This window comes from Lissotriton helveticus, chromosome 11, assembly GCF_964261635.1.
Source record: "Lissotriton helveticus chromosome 11, aLisHel1.1, whole genome shotgun sequence".
Classification (NCBI taxonomy): Eukaryota; Metazoa; Chordata; class Amphibia; order Caudata; family Salamandridae; genus Lissotriton; species Lissotriton helveticus.
Genome location: NC_136072.1, coordinates 619,617,206 through 619,634,999, shown reverse-complemented (window position 1 = coordinate 619,634,999; position 17,794 = coordinate 619,617,206).

The window sequence follows — 17,794 nt, the reverse complement described above, 5'->3', positions numbered from 1 at the left end:
TTCATAATCCTGCTTTTACTGTATGCACTTTACTTAACTATAAGTATTGCAATTGTAGCAATTCATTTCTCTTGTATGAGGAAAGAGACTGCTCAATAAATAATACTTTTTATTGAAAACGCCCGTCTCTCTTTTTCTCTGCAATCTGGTTAAACTAAGTACGCACTTATTGACTGAGTGAAATAGCTGTCTTTTGTTTTCACACGACTCTAGATATACACTCTTATTCAGGGAGAGCAAAGTTGTCATGTTTTATGGTTGTCAGAAACTAAATCCCTTCTTGTCTATCCAGGGAGGTTAAACTCCTCCTCGCCTATTCGAGAACGTTTCTAGTGAACTCTGAGCTAGCTGGCAAAAAACTTAAGTCTAATACAGTCAGTAGAGACCTAGATAACCTCAGTCCTACGTCTACACTACTGAAGATATTATTCCAATGCGCAGAGCCTATTGGGACTATAGGAACTACACTACAAGGGGTCAACACTATCAACGGAGGGGGTGGGGAAAAGAAAGATCATTGACGCTGCCACTAGTGATCACAGTATATAAAGAAGTTGTCAGAGCCTCCTTGGCCTTATTCAATTATAAAATGCAGACTCTGATATATATTAACCGTAGTGAAGTAGGTGCAGAGGCACAGAGTCCTAGTTCACCCTAATTAGTGGGTATGTTTTAAAAGCCAAAAAATGGGAGGTGTATAGAAGACCAAATCCCTAGCTTGCATTTGGGCTCACATTACCCTTACTACTGCATTGGCACCCACACTTATTACTGTTTGGACTTAGTGCTTCAGCTAAGGTGTAAAGTTCTGCTGTAAAATGGGCACCCTCATGTTGATGTCCACTTCAATTTGCCCTTCCTGTGTATTTAAATATAGTTTGCCTTTCACGATCATACTATTTTAACTACAACATACTGCAGTAGCATAGGCTGTGCTCAACCACCTGCCTTATGAGTGAGAAGGTATTCAAGTCGGAAGGGTGGAAAGGATGTGGCGTTATGCTAGAGCTGCAAACTTCAAACTCATTTCTTGACGTTAGCTTGACATCCTGTGATTCTAGTCAAATCACTTAATTTCCCTGTGCCTAAAGAAATAGTACATGACTTAACTGGTGCTCATGTAAAGTGCTTCAAAGTGGAGTGACACAAGCACAGCACTAGTGAGAATGAGGCATTTGCAGAAGTATGTGAGAAGTGGCTTCTGTTGCTTCACCATTTATTTATTTATAAAGTTTTATATTTATTTATTTAAGCAATTTGTAGAGCGCGCAAATACCCGCGGGTGTCTTGGCGCTGTAGACGGGAGAGGCAGTAGTGAAGTGGTGTGCTGCTCATTGGTATTTATTCGCTTCCTGAAAGCCGGCAGCGATGGACATGATTTAATTTGCTGAGGGAGGGTGTTCCACAGTCTGGCCGTGGCAACAGTCAATCGTTTGTCTCCCCAGGAGACCTTGTTTGTGCGTGGGATCATGATGAGATTGGCGTTTGAGAATGGTAGGTTTCTGCTAGGTAAGTGGGCGCAAAAGGCTTTCTTTAGAAAGTCCGGACCTGTGTTATGAATGGCCTTGAAGACAATGCATAGGGCCTTGAATTTTATGCGACTTGTGATTGGAAGCCAGTTCAAGTTTTGCACCACCAAGGAGATGGATTTGTACTTGGGGGTACCTGTAAATAACCTCACAGCGGCATTCGATGCCATCTGTAGTTTGTTAGTGATCTTTTTCTAGACTTTCAGGAGCAGGCCGTTGCAATAATCAATTTTGGACATAACAAGGGTGCTAATCAGGGTTTTTCCTGCACTTGGTGAAAGGAAGTATAGCAGTTTCTCGATCATTCTAAGAGTGTAGAAGGAGGATGAGACGATGGCATTGGCATGAGCTGAAAAAGTTAGTTTATCATCAAACATGACGCCCAAGTTTCTGACTTTCGGTACTGGGGGGGGGGGGGGGGTGGAGGACCCAGGGCTGTATGCCACCAAGTGGGGGACCATGTTGGCTGTAGATTGCCAAAGATCATAATCTCCGTTTTTTCAGAGTTTAACTTGAGGCAGTTTTTGGCCATCCAGGAACTGATGGCGAGGATACCAAATTGAAAACTGGCCGCAATAGTTCCTCCATCGTTGTTAATTGCGAGCACCAGCTGTGTGTCATCAGCGTAAGATGGCAACCCCATCCCATGGGCTTTGATGACCCTGGCCAGGTCCGACACATAGATATTAAACAGTGTCGGACTCCAGGATGATCCTTGTGGCACACCACATGGGAGCGTAAAAGACGGGGAGTTATATTCGCAGAGACTCACTAGCTGAGTGCGGTTGGCCAAGAACGACTCGAGTAAATCTTTGGCTTTGAGTTTAATGCTCATATTTGAGACATGGTCGATCAGGGTGACGTGATTAACCGTGTCGAAAGCTACTGACACATTCAGCAGTATAATAACCTTGGTCTCGGGTGGCTCTAATCTTGTCTGCAGCTTTGATAAGTGCGGTTTCTGTGCCGTGGCCTTTCCTGAAGCCAAACTGTGTTTCATCCAGGAAATTGTTTATTATTTTTTCAAAAGTTTTTGCTTGAAAGGGGAGGCTCGTGATGGTCTGTAATTTTTTGTGTCAGGTGGGTCGAGATGCTGTTTCTTCAGCAGAGGTTTGATGGTTGTCTTTTTCCAGGTTGCTGGGTAGATACCAGTGTTAAACATGGCATTACAGATGTCTGTGAGTTTAGGGGATAGTTAGTCGGGAAAACATTTTGATACCGAGGCTGGGCAAGAATCTGTAGGGGAACCTGATTTGATGATGAGAATGAGGTCATAGATTTGTGTGGATGAAACTTGTTTGAATTGCGAAAAGGATGGAGACTTGCTCCAGTTGTCAGTTGGGGTTGGCAAATCATTTTTTGGTTGCAAAACCTGCAGTCCAACAGTGCCTGAACAGCCATGTAGGTATATTGGAGAGCCTTGGGCCATTGAAAAGAAGCAGAAGAGGCAGTGCTTTTGGAAGGCACAACTTGAGCAGCCTTCAGCCCTAGAAAGCAAAGTATGGAAGAAAAGCAAAGTGGGTCTAATTGGCCCATTAAAAATACATACCAAGACCGCCAATTAACTGCAAGGGCTGGGATCAGCAGTCTCTAAGCAGCCTGATGGGAAGAGCAAATCCTAGCTGGTCACATGACTACCTTCTCCTGCCACTAAATATTTTGGCCTAGACAGGTCTGCAACCAGCACCCTTCTCCCGTGCCATAGACATATAGAGTCCATTGATTACTTATATGTACAACTACCATATCTGAATACTATATCTTTGATTATGAAATACTCGCCAGAAAAGCTGCACCATTTTATTATTACAGCTTTACCAGCCCTGAAATCATTATAATCTCCCCAAAAAATCAAGGGATTCCAAACTCTCACCATTTCTCTACCAATTGTGAGTGTAAAACTAAATGTGCGCGAAACTTATAAAATGTACAGGATTGCCTTATTAATGCTAGACATGTCACCAGACATTCCTAGAACCTCACCAACTCAACTTGATTATCAGCCTGACTATTCCATTGCCACTCAAACCTGTGTCACTACCTTCTCCCTTCCAACATTTTACCATATTAGCCCACAGAATTACTCCCTCAAACTCACCAACAGAACTAAAGGTAGAGTGCATGTCTCACTCGTTAAACATAAGAGTAATATTCAAATTCTCAAGCTTACTATCTGTGACAGAAACTCTTTTGAATCCTTGGAAAGACCTTCCCAACCTTTCCATCAAAATACGAACTTGCTCTTACCCACCTAGTCCTGCACAATATTTATTTGAAAACTTCTCTCTTAATCAACTTATTCCTCACTTCCAGTCACCTGCTATCCATAGAGGATTCAACTTCAGGCCACAGACCAAACTATCCCATCCTTCAAAGAGTTCTTTTGCAAATGCCATCTCAATAGCCTAGAAATAGCAATCACTGCAATCCTTTAAATTAAAGGCCATTGTTTGACATCATAGTTCACCATGTACATAATATCACTCCTGCCATTTGGTATGACCATCGCACTATCTTTGACAACTATTTTCTCCAATGTAGTCCTCCATGTACCCAGCACAATCACTAAAAAACACCCACCTCCTATTTCTGCTCCAAGAAAGAAATCAAGTCAGATTGATTCAAATACATTCTGGAGAAAAGTCTCTCGCCAGTCATCACCACTAATTCCCTTCAATTCATCAAGAACCCCATAGACTCCACAATTTCCCTTACTGCTGATTCATGTTCCGCCGCCTAAAGGTATCTAAAAGTAATATACACAATATGTAGTACTCAAAAGTGCTGAAACTGCTAAAAAAGAAAATCCATTACCGGGAATCCGTCTGTTTTCCTGCACTTCCTTCAAACATGCCAGAACCACTTATATCACCAGCTTCAAAACCAAACATGATTTTTATTTGGGCAAATCTGAAATGCATCGACCTGTCCCCGAGATGTCGTTAAAATGTTTAGGAAAGTTTCCTTACCTTCAAATGTAAATATGGTTCAGCTGCCTTTCACCAGCAGCTCATAATGCAAAAGTATGCCCCAGCCAGACCCTTGCATTTCATCAACTTCAACCTGCTCCATACTCCCAAATCCAATTCCAGTTCACAGGAGACAGATGCTTCTCAGTTGTAATGCCCCTCCTGTGGAATAGCCTTCTCAATTATGCATGGCAATCAGGCAATGCCACCCCCACAATCACCCTGGGGGCCCGCAACGGGCCCCCAAAGAAATCACCGTATGCCTTTCCACGGCGGAGAATCCACCGTGGAAAGGCATCTGTTTTCCGCCATCCTAATATAGCTGGCGGTGTCTGATAGACACCGCCAGCCATGTTAGAGCTTTTCCGCCGCAGTCGGAAGGCGACCGCGGCGGAAAAGCTGCGGAACGATTTTGAGACCCACCGCCATCCAAATTTGCGGTGGGTCTTTTTTGCCTCCCCGGCGGTTTTCCCGCATCCTCCGGGCCGGCGGTGGCTTCCGCCGGCCCGGAGGATGCGGAAAAACCGCCATCCTAATGAGCCCCTTAATTGCTGCTTGCGTCTTCCAGAGGTCACTGTCACTCCAGGTACTACTTCTGACTCACCACCTCTGCTGAGAGCTTTGAATTCACATGGTTACCTATTCATTTGTGACTATAGCCTGGATCTTGTATCAGTGTCTCGTCACTCTAATGTTTGAAAATGCAGTTGCTGAGTAACGTAGATGTGCCGAGTTCATATATTATATATGTGTGTTTTTTGTGTATTACTCTTACCGTTTAAATCGTAGAAATGACATGAGTTCTCTGGCTTCCAGTTGTGAATCAGTGGCGGCTTCTGAACTTGTAAAACAGTGGGGCACAAAGTCATACACTGAGCTTCCCAACCTTCGAGCCTAATACTTCCCACCTTATAGGCTTTGAAATTCAATACATACTTAGATATTTAAACTCACGCTTTAGCATACAAAGACAGTCACACAGATCTACACTCCTTGGACAATACACAGACACACCCATACAAATACAAATGTATCTTCTCTGCGACGTGAATGAGCACACTGTTTGATTTCTGACTCCTCCATCTCCTTGCTCCAGCTAGGCTACCAAAGTACATATACCATGTGCACTGGCTTATATGCAATCAGAAGCCAAAATAGGGTTGAAGGTACTGAGGTAGACATTTTTTCTCCATTATAAATTCTGATTGGGTAAGAGGGCATATGGTTTACAGGCCCTCAGGTTCCATTATCTGCCCTGCTGCACTATCACACGCTAGTGCAGTGTGTCATATATGTAATTTGTCAATGTGAGCTCGGGCTATAACAGTCCCCAGCCTGACAAATGTGCAGTACAATACTGGAGCACTCCTCTGCTGTTAAGGGTATATTACATAGTTTGCATCTAAATAAATGGTCCGTGAAACAGTTTTTTCATGCCGAGCAGTTAGTGGAAGTGAGCAAAGCATTGGCCCGGTGCCCTGTCATCCTCCATGGGCGAGTTATCAGTGTTTAGTGGCGTCTCCAGAAGTACACATGTTGAGAAACACTTTTCTATACATTGGGACCCCAATGCACCTTACTCCTAGTCTACAATTCGTCTACAGTTCACCTGCTCAATTTGTCTTTGCTCTTTCCCAATTAATTTCTTCTCTAAGGAACAACAACTAAACCCCTTTGTGTGGGTCATGCAGTAATCTTTAGTAAGAAAGGCCCATAGCAGTGACATGTTGATAATTATTTATGGATCATCCCAATTCCTATTCTTGAGTACTGCCAACTTTGCTAATTTTCTAAGGTTCAGTACTAATTTAGGGGATGGTCTTTTCCACATCTAGCTCCTAAACTGTGGAACCAATTTTCTTCCACCCTCCGTGATGAACCTAATCTACTGTCATTTCATAAGGCAGGGCTCTGTCTGATCTCCTTATCCAGCATCAGAAAAACCTTTTTGGGATATTTCCAGTTTTTATAAATAGTGCTAATAATCATTATTAATAATAGGATGCTGTCTCACATGTATTCTAAAGCAGTATCCATAAGGTTAACTATTTACTGGTAATTTCATCAATACCAAACCATTTGTGGCTCCAATGCGATATTGCCATTTACCATAATGGTGATATACTCTTTGTACTTTCTGCTTATGTGTCTCCCCTTGCATTTCATTATTCATCTATTAGTGTACACAATTCTCATTTATAGTCAGAATAATTGTGCATGTGTTGTAATGATGCAGAGAAGTTTAAGTAGATTTAATTAAGTTTATTAGTAGCAGCACGAATAGTATCTTCCACCGCTTCAATCCTAGCTATCAATGAGTTCCAACAGTCATAAACCTAAGATAGCTATCGCTAGAATGTAGAACTAATTTAAAGATAAACTTGTCTCATGCATTGGCATGCGACCACAGTGTAACATTTAAAGGCATAGTAATACATGGAAATATAACACATCTCCCTTATTACAAATTGAAAGAAAAAGAGAAAGTACAATGTGATAACTATATACAAGAACAGTAAGGTTTTAACATGTAAATTCAAACTTAATATGTAAGTTTAGTTAACATATCTTTTAGGCATAATAATAATACGCTTGAAATCTTTTACCCTATGAGCAATGGAGTCATTTCCAAATAAAACAGTTGACTTGTTAGATGGAACTCTTTCATCATGATTGATAGTACATTTTGCTAATTTCTTAACATTCCAAAATTTACCATCTTGTGTCATTACACTGTTGGAGAATATTTTTTTGATTTGAATGGGATCACTAAATTTACTGGAGCCTTTGGATAGTAAACCTGGTCTAAGGATTTTCACCCATTCTCCCACTTGAAATTTTTGAGACTTAGTGTTCCATTTTCTATCATACCACTCCTTAGTTCTTAATTGTTTACTCTCCACACGTTTGGCAATATCCTCTATGTTAACCTTATCTACTGACAATTGATTGCATTTCTCCTTCAACCACCAGGGTAGCATTCAAGATGCTGGATCACGACCTTTGAACAACTTGAAAGGACTTACTTCGGTGACAGTGTGAGGTGTGATGCGATAAGTCCATAACCTCTCTCTCAAAGAACTTACCCAATGTGTTCCAGACTTGACTGATTCCACCACAAAATTCTTCAAAACACGATTAAACCTTTCAACTTGGCCGTTCTCATGCGGTTCATATAATGAAGTAAATCTGTGAATAATGTTGCAACTCCTAAGAAAATTGGCCATTTCAGTAGATGTCAACTGAACACCATTGTCCGAGACCAGAATAGCAGGACATCCCTCTCTAGTAAACACTTCTTTAAAAAAACGAATACAATTTTCTGTGGAAGCTCTAGGTACAAACTTTACCTCAGGCCATTTGGAATGATAATCTACTATCACTAACGCATAGCGTGAAGACTCAGGTAAAATGTTGAATGGTCCGGATATGTCAAAAGCAACTTTCTGCCATGATATAGAAGGCCATTTAACTATTTTGAGTGGTGGAGTATACACCTTTAGCATCCTTTCTTTACATACACATTCTTGACATTCCCTCACAGTTCTATCAACAAATCTGTCGATTCCTGGCCACCAAAACACAGATCGAACCAACCGTTTCATGGATGAAATACCAGGATGGGTATCATGAGCAATTTGTAAAATAATGTCCTGCATGCCCTCTGGCGGTATACATTTCCCAGACTTGAAAATGAAACCACAATCTAATTCTAATTCATCCATAACATTGTGAAAAGGAATTAATTCTGATCTGATAAGTTTTTTGTTAGGCCAACCGTTTTGAATGTAATTCAATAAATCTGTCCAACTTGAATCCTTTTTAATACACTCTTGCCAATCAGATTCAGAAATACTCTTGAATTTCCCCTGTAATACATCTTGAATGGCTAACACAAAATCACACTCCTTAATTATGTTGACTACTTCCGCCTTGCATGGTAAACATGACAAACAATCTGCCGTAACATTCTTTTTCCCAGGTACATATATTGTGACAAAATTATATTCTTGCAATCTGGAGGATAGTCTTGCGATTCTGGCTGTGGAATTCCACCCTCCTCCCACAGATAAAATATTGACCAAAGGTTTGTGATCTGTCCTCAGCGTAAACTTAGATCCCCAAACATAAAGTCTAAAATGCTCAATGGCCCAAACACATGCTAATAACTCTTTTTCTATTACAGAATATTTACGTTCACATTCATTCAATGTTCTTGACGCAAATGCTACATTCCATTCCTCATTGCCTTCCCTTTGAGATAGTACTCCACCTAAACCATATAGGCTGGCATCAACTGTGATGATACACTCTTTGCTAATCCAAAAGGGTTTTAAATTCGGAGCTTTGACAATGTCTTCTTTGACTTCATCAAATGCCTGTTGTTGTACATCCGACCAACAAAACTCAACTCCCTGTCTCAATAATTTCCTCAAAGGTTCCATTTTATTAGCAAAGTTTTTTACAAATTTGTTGTAGTATTCACACATACCAGCAAAAGATAATAATTGATCCTTATTTTCTGGAATTGGAGCATTGGTGATAGCCTCCACATTAGATCTTTTAGGAAATACGCCTTTACCTGATAAGGTGTCCTAAGTACTCTACTGACTCTTTGAAAAGTTTGCATTTATGTGCCTTCACAGTTAGACCATTTAACTGTAGTCTCTTACATACCTCCTGCAAATGATGTTCATGTTCATTAATATTTTTCGTAAATACTAAAATATCGTCTTGAAAACATTTTACATATTTATCTGCATCTCTGAATATATGAAACATTACCCTTTGAAACACAGATGCAGCAGACGCTAATCCGAAAGGCATACGTATATATTGAAATAGGCCCTGCGGTGTTATGAATGCCGTAAGTTTTCTAGATTCTTTCGTTAATTCGATTTGGTGGTAGGCAGATCTTAAGTCTAATGTAGAGAAAATGTTTGCGCCATCAAAAATTGACACCAATTCATTTATATTTGGCAATGGGTGACAATCAATAACTATGTTGGAGTTTAACGCTCTCAGGTCAACACACAGCCTTAATTTCTGATCCGGTTTTCTTACTAAAACTATGGGAGAAACCCACTCTGATGATTCTATAGGTTCTATAATTTCCTCCTTCAATAAATTATCCAATATGGTCTTTAATTGATCTCTTATATTGATGGGAACTCCTCTAAGTTTTTGAATGACTGGTGTATGATTCCTTTTTAAAACAATATTGTGTGAAAAGTTTTTAAGCTTCCCCAGTTCTTCACAGAAAACTGTATTAAAACGTTTGATCAGATTATATTCTTTATCATTTATAATGGGATTATTGCATAGCTCAATTACAGAAACAGTATTCATCAAACTGTCGTCACACAAAGATACCGGTTCTTTCACTCTGGGATTTAATAAAATGCCCAGTTTCCATTGGTCAAACCATCCCAACACATTAATCCCTTTGATTGAAATGTATAGTTGGATATCAGCTTTCCTGCTTTTAAACTGAATTTCAACTTTGTAAAACCCCAGCATTTAATTTTTTGTACCAGAAAAGTTTACAGCTGATACATCAGATTCATAAATATTGCCTAACTTATTTGAATGACCAAAAGTACTTTCGAAATACTCCTGAGTAATTATGGTCCATGGAGAACCTGAATCAACCATCAAATATACATCAATTTCACAAATTGAAAATTTGCATTTTGGAGAACTACGCTGAAAATTTGATTGAACATTAACAATTGATACAACAAAACCAGATTCATTGCTGGATTCACCACTAGAATCAAAGCTCCTACAACTGCTTACAGTTTCTTCAGAAATAATAGATACAGCTCCCTTATTTTCTGATTGAGGACGTCTATCCCTGCACATATTGCTGAAATGTCCAATCCTCTTACAATTATTACATTCTCTTTTTAAAGCCGGACAACCTGGAAAAGAAGCAATGTGAAATTTATTACCACATCTGAAACACATTCCTTGAAAGTTTTGGTTGAAAGGATCATTTTTCTTTTGAAAAGAAAATTGTTTAGTTTTATTGAAAGAAGATTCTTGTTTAGTTCCTTGTTTGTGTTTTACTACACATACTTCTTCATCTATGTCTTTCTTCTCTGAATTGTTTTTTACTGTGTTCATCCACATATCAGATTGTTCTTGCGCCTTAGCTAAAGCAATGGTTTCAGCTAGATTGGGATCACCCATGACCCAAAGCTTATCTTGAGTTTTTTTGCATTTAGTGTGAACAATGATTTGATCTCGTATCATTTCATCTGTAATAGTGCCAAAGTTGCAGTGTAAACTCAAAGACCTTAGTGAAGTTAAAAAATCCTCAAAAGATTTATCTTCCTTCTGCTTTCTGGTATAGAATTTAAAACGTTTAAGTGCAATGCTTAAGTTAGGTTTAAATCTTTTTTCAAGCCTTGCAAGTGCCTCGGTATAAGGATTTAAATTATCTCCACCTGCCTCATTGGTAGAGGTAATTTGAGGTAAAGATCTAAAAATTTCTTGTCCTTCAGAACCAAGACAATGAAGTAAAATACTCTTTTTTCTTTCTGAACCCATTCTCTCACCATCAATAGCTCTCATATAGTTCACAAATTCTTCTTTCCACCTTGTCCATGGCATGGGTGGATCACCTTTCATTTGTAAAAATTTGGTAGGTGGATCAAATTGCATTTTATAGAAATGTGGAGAATAAATTAGATTGAAAGAGTTCAAAGGAGTATTGTATGGAAATTTCAATGTACTAAGTTATATGTTTCTTTGTAACATCAAAACAATAGTATCATGTAGAAAATGTTGAAATAATGAAATTAATATAAATTCCTTACTTCCGCTTATCACTGTTATAATTTGTAATTGCTTCGAAGAAATTCGAGAAATAAACGAGGTTTCTGTTCTTATCTCCATGTATGTGTGTAACTATGGTAACCCAGTTACACAAAATGGCCGTGGACGTGCAACGTCGTGCGTCATGAGCGTCATCAAGCATGCGCAGTGTTAGCTCAAATCACAACGTCATCAGTAGCTGAGCAAGAGCCGCGCACGAATGTTCCAGGAGACAGAGACAAACATTCCAGGAAACGGTAGGCTTAGTGTCTTTACTCCTTGAAAATAAACAAAGAAAAATCAGGCCCCGCATATTTTCAAAAAGTTAAAAAATACATCGAGGGAAACAGAAATTGAATCGGAGATGTCAGAATGACAAACCAAGTACAATCTTCTTCGAAATGTAGCACAACAAAAATAAAACAGGGTCGGGAAGATCCGCAAATGAACAAAATTACTGCCGCAGGTGCAATTAGAGCACATCAACAAGATACAGCCGCCGGCACAATCAAGATGCATGAAAATTTTAAAAAGTACATACCAAGTTGTTTTCTTAGTCGAGGAAAACGACGAAATTTGTAGAACAAATGGGTTCTAAACACCACCTAATTAAATCCGTGCTGCAGGTGGTGATTTCCTCAGTCGCCAAATTTGTTGTAATGATGCAGAGAAGTTTAAGTAGATTTAATTAAGTTTATTAGTACTAGCACGAATAGTATCTTCCACCGCTTCAATCCTAGCTATCAATGAGTTCCAACAGTCATAAACCTAAGATAGCTATCTCTAGAATGTAGAACTAATTTAAAGATAAACTTGTCTCATGCATTGGCATGCGACCACAGTGTAACATTTAAAGGCATAGTAATACATGGAAATATAACAGCATGGTTATCACGTAACATTTGATTTTATATAGGTTGATATTGCACCATAGCATGTGTAAGTATGAACTATACTGCATTGAAGAGTTTAGTGAATATAAAACATAATTATTATGCTAATTCTTGCATTCAACATAATTCAAAATAAGGTCCAGCCTTTTCATAATATATTTTATTCAGATTCAAAACCACCCTGAAGAGAGCCATATTCAGCTTTCTTTGGGAGTTTTATTTCATTTGTGTACTTCAAACATAATTGATGAAGGTCACAGGATCACAGAGTAATGCCTTGTCTACACTCTTTTCAGCATGCAACACCATACTAGGGACAAGTTGAGACTTTCTCAAGGCCCAGGTTTTGCCATCTAAGAGAATCATATCAGTTTTTGGTTCCATGAAGATTTGTCCTGGGGTTAAAAATGGAGTGATTGTGTTACCATCCAATAAACCAAGGGGCCCCCTGAAACGTATGAGGGCAAACGTCAGGGAAGAAGGCACTACTACAGAGAACGAAGTCCACCCAAGTAAATTAAACAATGGCTCAAGGAGAGTCCACTCTTTTTAAAGTAGAACCAGGAGCTCACCAAAGGGTGACAGAGGGAGAAGAAAAACACATATCGATATAAAAAAATATATATATTTCATTTTTTTCTCCTTTTTTCTTATTTGATTTATATGTTTTTTGTTCAACACATCAAAGAGCATCATACAGGATAAAGATTACAGTGACATAACATCAATAAATATACATCAAAACGTATCCCCACACCAGACTCTCAAACACATACTCAAGGCTCATTCAGTCACACACATACATCCACAGGTATACACATTTCTCAAAACAATCCTCAGGGTAATCTGAGGAGGGGGTCCTGTAGGGTCTCCGTGGCACACAGCCAGGAAATTCCAGATTAATAACACAGGATCCCACGTTCAAGTAACGCCGACGCGCGTTTCAGTGCAAGGCCCAGATCTACGGGCACACCTTCGTCAGGGCCCTCACGCCAGGTGGGGGAAAGACAACACAAAATGGGCAATATGTACGGGTGACCAATCTGTTCAAGAGAAAGAATAACATTTTTAGATTCAATAGTCCGACATCTGTCTGGCTCATTTAAGGTATAAAACAAGTTTTCATCTACAGACAGTCAATCCAATTTCAGTTTGTGTACATTTCAGTCGGTTTGTTAGTCGTGCATCGTTATACCTATGGCATTTTAAAATAAATCAACCCTTGCAAAGTGAGCTGTACTTTAAAAAGAGTGGACTCTCCTTGAGCCATTGTTTAATTTACTTGGGTGGACTTCGTTCTCTATAGTAGTGATTGTGTTACCAGACATTGGTTTCATCATTCATTTTAATGAATATCATTTGAACACCATCAATAATGTTGTAATTATTTTTAATATAATGTTTAGTTACCAGTATTGTTACAACCATTGTATTTTATTTTCATTTTAATAACTGCTGCCATGCTTTACACTAGATTAGTGCATACATTTGTTTTTATTTAACAATTAAAATATATAATATGTCTTTCTTGTGGGTAATCATGCACGCGGGAAAGTGGCTATGGAACTCACTAATAAAAATAATCCTGTAGTCTCACAGGACAAATCGTTGTCTTTATATGCACCCTCCTCAAGTATGTAGTGAGAGGTAAATTGGCTATAATCTACCTGAAACCCTGGCTCAAGTTGGGAAGCTGGCTAAGCCTGCTCTTTCCAGGGGGTTTGGCATTTCAAAAATTGGGCTGTATTTGCTGGTGAAACTGTAAAAATGTATCAGTGGTAAGGGTTTACAGGAAATGTGTCTGTTTCTTTATGGTGGACAGTGAAGCCAAAATGGGCATACTGAAAGCTCAGCAAATATTTCTGTTCCAATGCATCCCTGCAGCTGGCAATGCTCTTGAGTTGTTTTGTTGACCCTACCCGGATAGACTGCAAATATTTTTTGCCTGCTCAGTAGTTTGTTCTCCTGAGGTAACTTCCACTAATAACTTCAGTTGGCTGGTAATAAGAGGTTGGTTCTACTCAGCTTCCCATGACTATCTCAGCAGCAAAAATTCTCCAAGCCCTAAGCCAGATCCCCAGACTTTTGGAGGATAGTTACCAACGCAGGATGGCTCCTGTCCCGGATAAACAGGTTTCTTCTAGCTCAAGTGGGTGTTTTACCACAATTCATAAGTTGTATTATTACCCTAAACTTATATCAGCTCCTCAATATACACTACTAACATTTATATCAAGGTATTTGTGAAGTTAAGTAAATCTATAATTATCTGTACATGCTTTTATTGACAATATTCTGGTGGAAAATATTGTGAAGTCAATATATATTGTTCAGATCTATATTACAGACCTCCATATTTTAAAATCCAACACTAGAGGGCGTCAATATTTTTTCAAATTTGGTGTTCCAGATAAGAAGCATTGGCCAGCCCAATATTCATCTTTATTTAAATGTTCACATTTCTCTTTAAGGATGAGAAAGAATTTCCCAACTTTGATCTGAATTTTTGTGGCTCTCTTTCAACTAGAATTTCCTCATTGAGACTGTAATATATAATGATGATTAGAGTGTTCATTTTATGTAATATATATGTTTATGGTGCACATGCTACTGTTGATATGGCTTCACAAAGCTAGTCAAGTTTGGAAACTCCTCACCCTTATTTTGAGGAATCCATCACACATCAGAGTCTGGTGTTGTTAGCCAGATATGGAAAATAGCAAGTAGTCTGAGGATATGGTGCTGATAATTACATACATTAGAAGTTTGTTGGTGTCTGGAAGTTTTGTCAAGATGGTTACATGCTAATGCTATCTGGGTGGTGCAATCACTTAGCTCCAACTGCCAAGCGACAGCAAGTAACAGGGAATATGGGATAATTTCAGTTACAAGGATGGAGGGTGCAAGAACTTTACACGTGAAGCCCAGCCGAAGGTGTCACCACAATGGGAGCATTTAAAACAGCCAGAAAAATAGTCAACTACTTTGTTACAGATGTCAGACGATAACAGGTGTGTTTCTGAATGACACAGAAATTGGCTGCAAAAAACTCTGCCAATTTGAGCAAAGAGTCTTTTGGCCCCAAGTTTGTAAACCTAAGCAGAAAAGTATCATCTGCATTGTATAGAGCAGGTAAATGTTTACTGACATCTAACAGCAAATCATCAATTTTCACATAATCACGCATCATCACAACTCAACACAAGTAATTGATGTAATATTTAAAAAACACATTCCTCTCATCTTGCTCTTTCCATTCCATTTGTATTTTCATGCGGATTGAGGACATCTTGAGAGAGAGATGACTTTCCATGGCTTTTTTGTGTGCTTAATACTGATACATATATAGTGAAGTAGCAAGCAGTGGTTCTTGGTGGGTGCTCAAACATTGGCCGCAACTGGTTTTCTTCCTCTTGCTCATGACTAAGCTCCCCCTTATTTCCAAATCAGCATTGAACCAAAGTGCATTCGGTCACTTCCGAAACATTTAATTTTCTTTTCCCCCTTTTTACAATCTGACCTAAAAATATTCCCAATAAAAGCCTCACAAGTCCATAACATTGATTAGTAATTCTTTCTTTAAGAAAAGGTTTAATAATTGACAGTGACTGTGTAGCACTTTCAAGTTAATGATCAAGCCAAATTTAAGATGATTTTGATCAAACTATTTGTCATTGTCAGTCACACTACAAGATTTACGCAGTTCTGAGCCTAAAATCTTCAAAAATGTATTGCTCTTGGAAATCCTAAAACCATATACAAAAGTAGAAATATTGTTCAACCAGGTGCAATGTCTCTGAAAATGGCTAATTAAAACCCATACATTAAGGAATTAATACTATTTAGAAGCTATAATTGCTTACTCCTCCAAAGGACGTTTGGGGTCAGTGAATTATGGAGATGTTTCATTCTAACTTTGAGCAAGCATATCATAATTCAGTTATACAACCTAGAAACAAAGGGGTCTATTAGGATGGCTGTCGGAAAACCATCCCGACCGCCATGGTAGCGGAAATTAACCCTCCCCTGGTACTGCAGCAACACCGGAGGTCTGATTAGGATCAACCACCGCAAAATTCAGACTGTGACGGAAAGATGCCATGAAAGACCCCTGGTAGCGGGCGGAGCTGGTGAAAATCTGTCCGCAGCGGTCGGATTTGCAGCGGAAACACACAACACCGCTGCTAGGCCAATGGAGTGACTGCACATAACATTAGGATTCCAATGAGGTGACAGCAGGATGATCCACTGTTTCCGACCGCCGCGATCACTAACAGTGATGAATGGGAGAGCCGGCGGAAGGGCTGCTGCACAGCCACCACCGCGGACACTCCGTGACAAATATGGCGGTTGACAAAAAAACTGACAACAAGTCCACCAAGTGCACACATCAAACTAGCTCAGCCCCCAAAAACACCTAACACACCCCAAAGACACCCCCTCAAAGCAACTGAGTAAAAATACAAAGCCCAGGACAACCCACACAACACACCTGACAGCAATACTCCATTTGGCACCCCCCCATAGCTGAGTATAAAACTGGCCTCTTCCCTGACCAGAATCCTTTGCACTACTCCAGCCCTGAAGGAACTAAACCCTGTATCACATTGAATAGGCAAAACACCGCACATCTCACCAGCACAACAACACACACACACACACAACCTAAACCACCCCCATCACCCTCACAACTGCACCTCAAATCATTTGCACATCACACACCATGGCACAAAAAAAAATGCCCAAATTCACTGACAGTGAGTTGTCAGTCATGACAGATGAGATAATCAGAGTAGAACCACAATTGTTTGGTCACCTGGTCCACCATATACCATCAGTCACCAGAGCACAAATGTGGGAAAGGATAGTCAACAAGGTTAATAAAGTATGGACCACCCCGCGCACCAAGCAGGAAATCATAAAGCGGTGGTATGACCTGAAGAGGATAGTGAAACAGAAGTACTACAAGAACCGTCAGCTGGCTTAGATGACTGGCGGTGGCCCTCCCATTCTACCAAGGACATTCACTGCATGGGAGGAAAAGGTGCTTGCCATACTGCATCCAGAGAGTCTCACAGGAATAGCCGGGGGAGTGGAGGCTGGTAAGTACAAACAAAGGTCTACCATTACACTTCTATGTACTGTCTTGCACAAATACAAAGCTACTCCTCCTAGGCCCAATTGCATTCATGTGCACCACATACTCCCCAACACATGTCTCACAGATCCAACATTCAGTCCCTCTCATTCACCCCAAAGATAACCATCAACATTCCCAGGGGCATATGTACAGTTAGCCAGCACTACGACTCAGGCCATTCCTGAGGCCACTCCTGAGCAGGATGTGGCACTCCCCCACCCAGAAGCATATGGCAGCCATTACATTGTTCACCTTCACCTAACACATAGGTAGGCATCTTCCCAGGGAGGGGTGTTTGGGGTGGGAGGCCTGTACTACAACTCCCACCAGGCCCCCTGCCTCACAGCTCAGCAAGATGGAACACTCCCTCCACCTAAAAGCATGTGGCAGCCATTGTATTACAACACCCAAACTTACAGGTAGGTAGTCATATTAACAGGG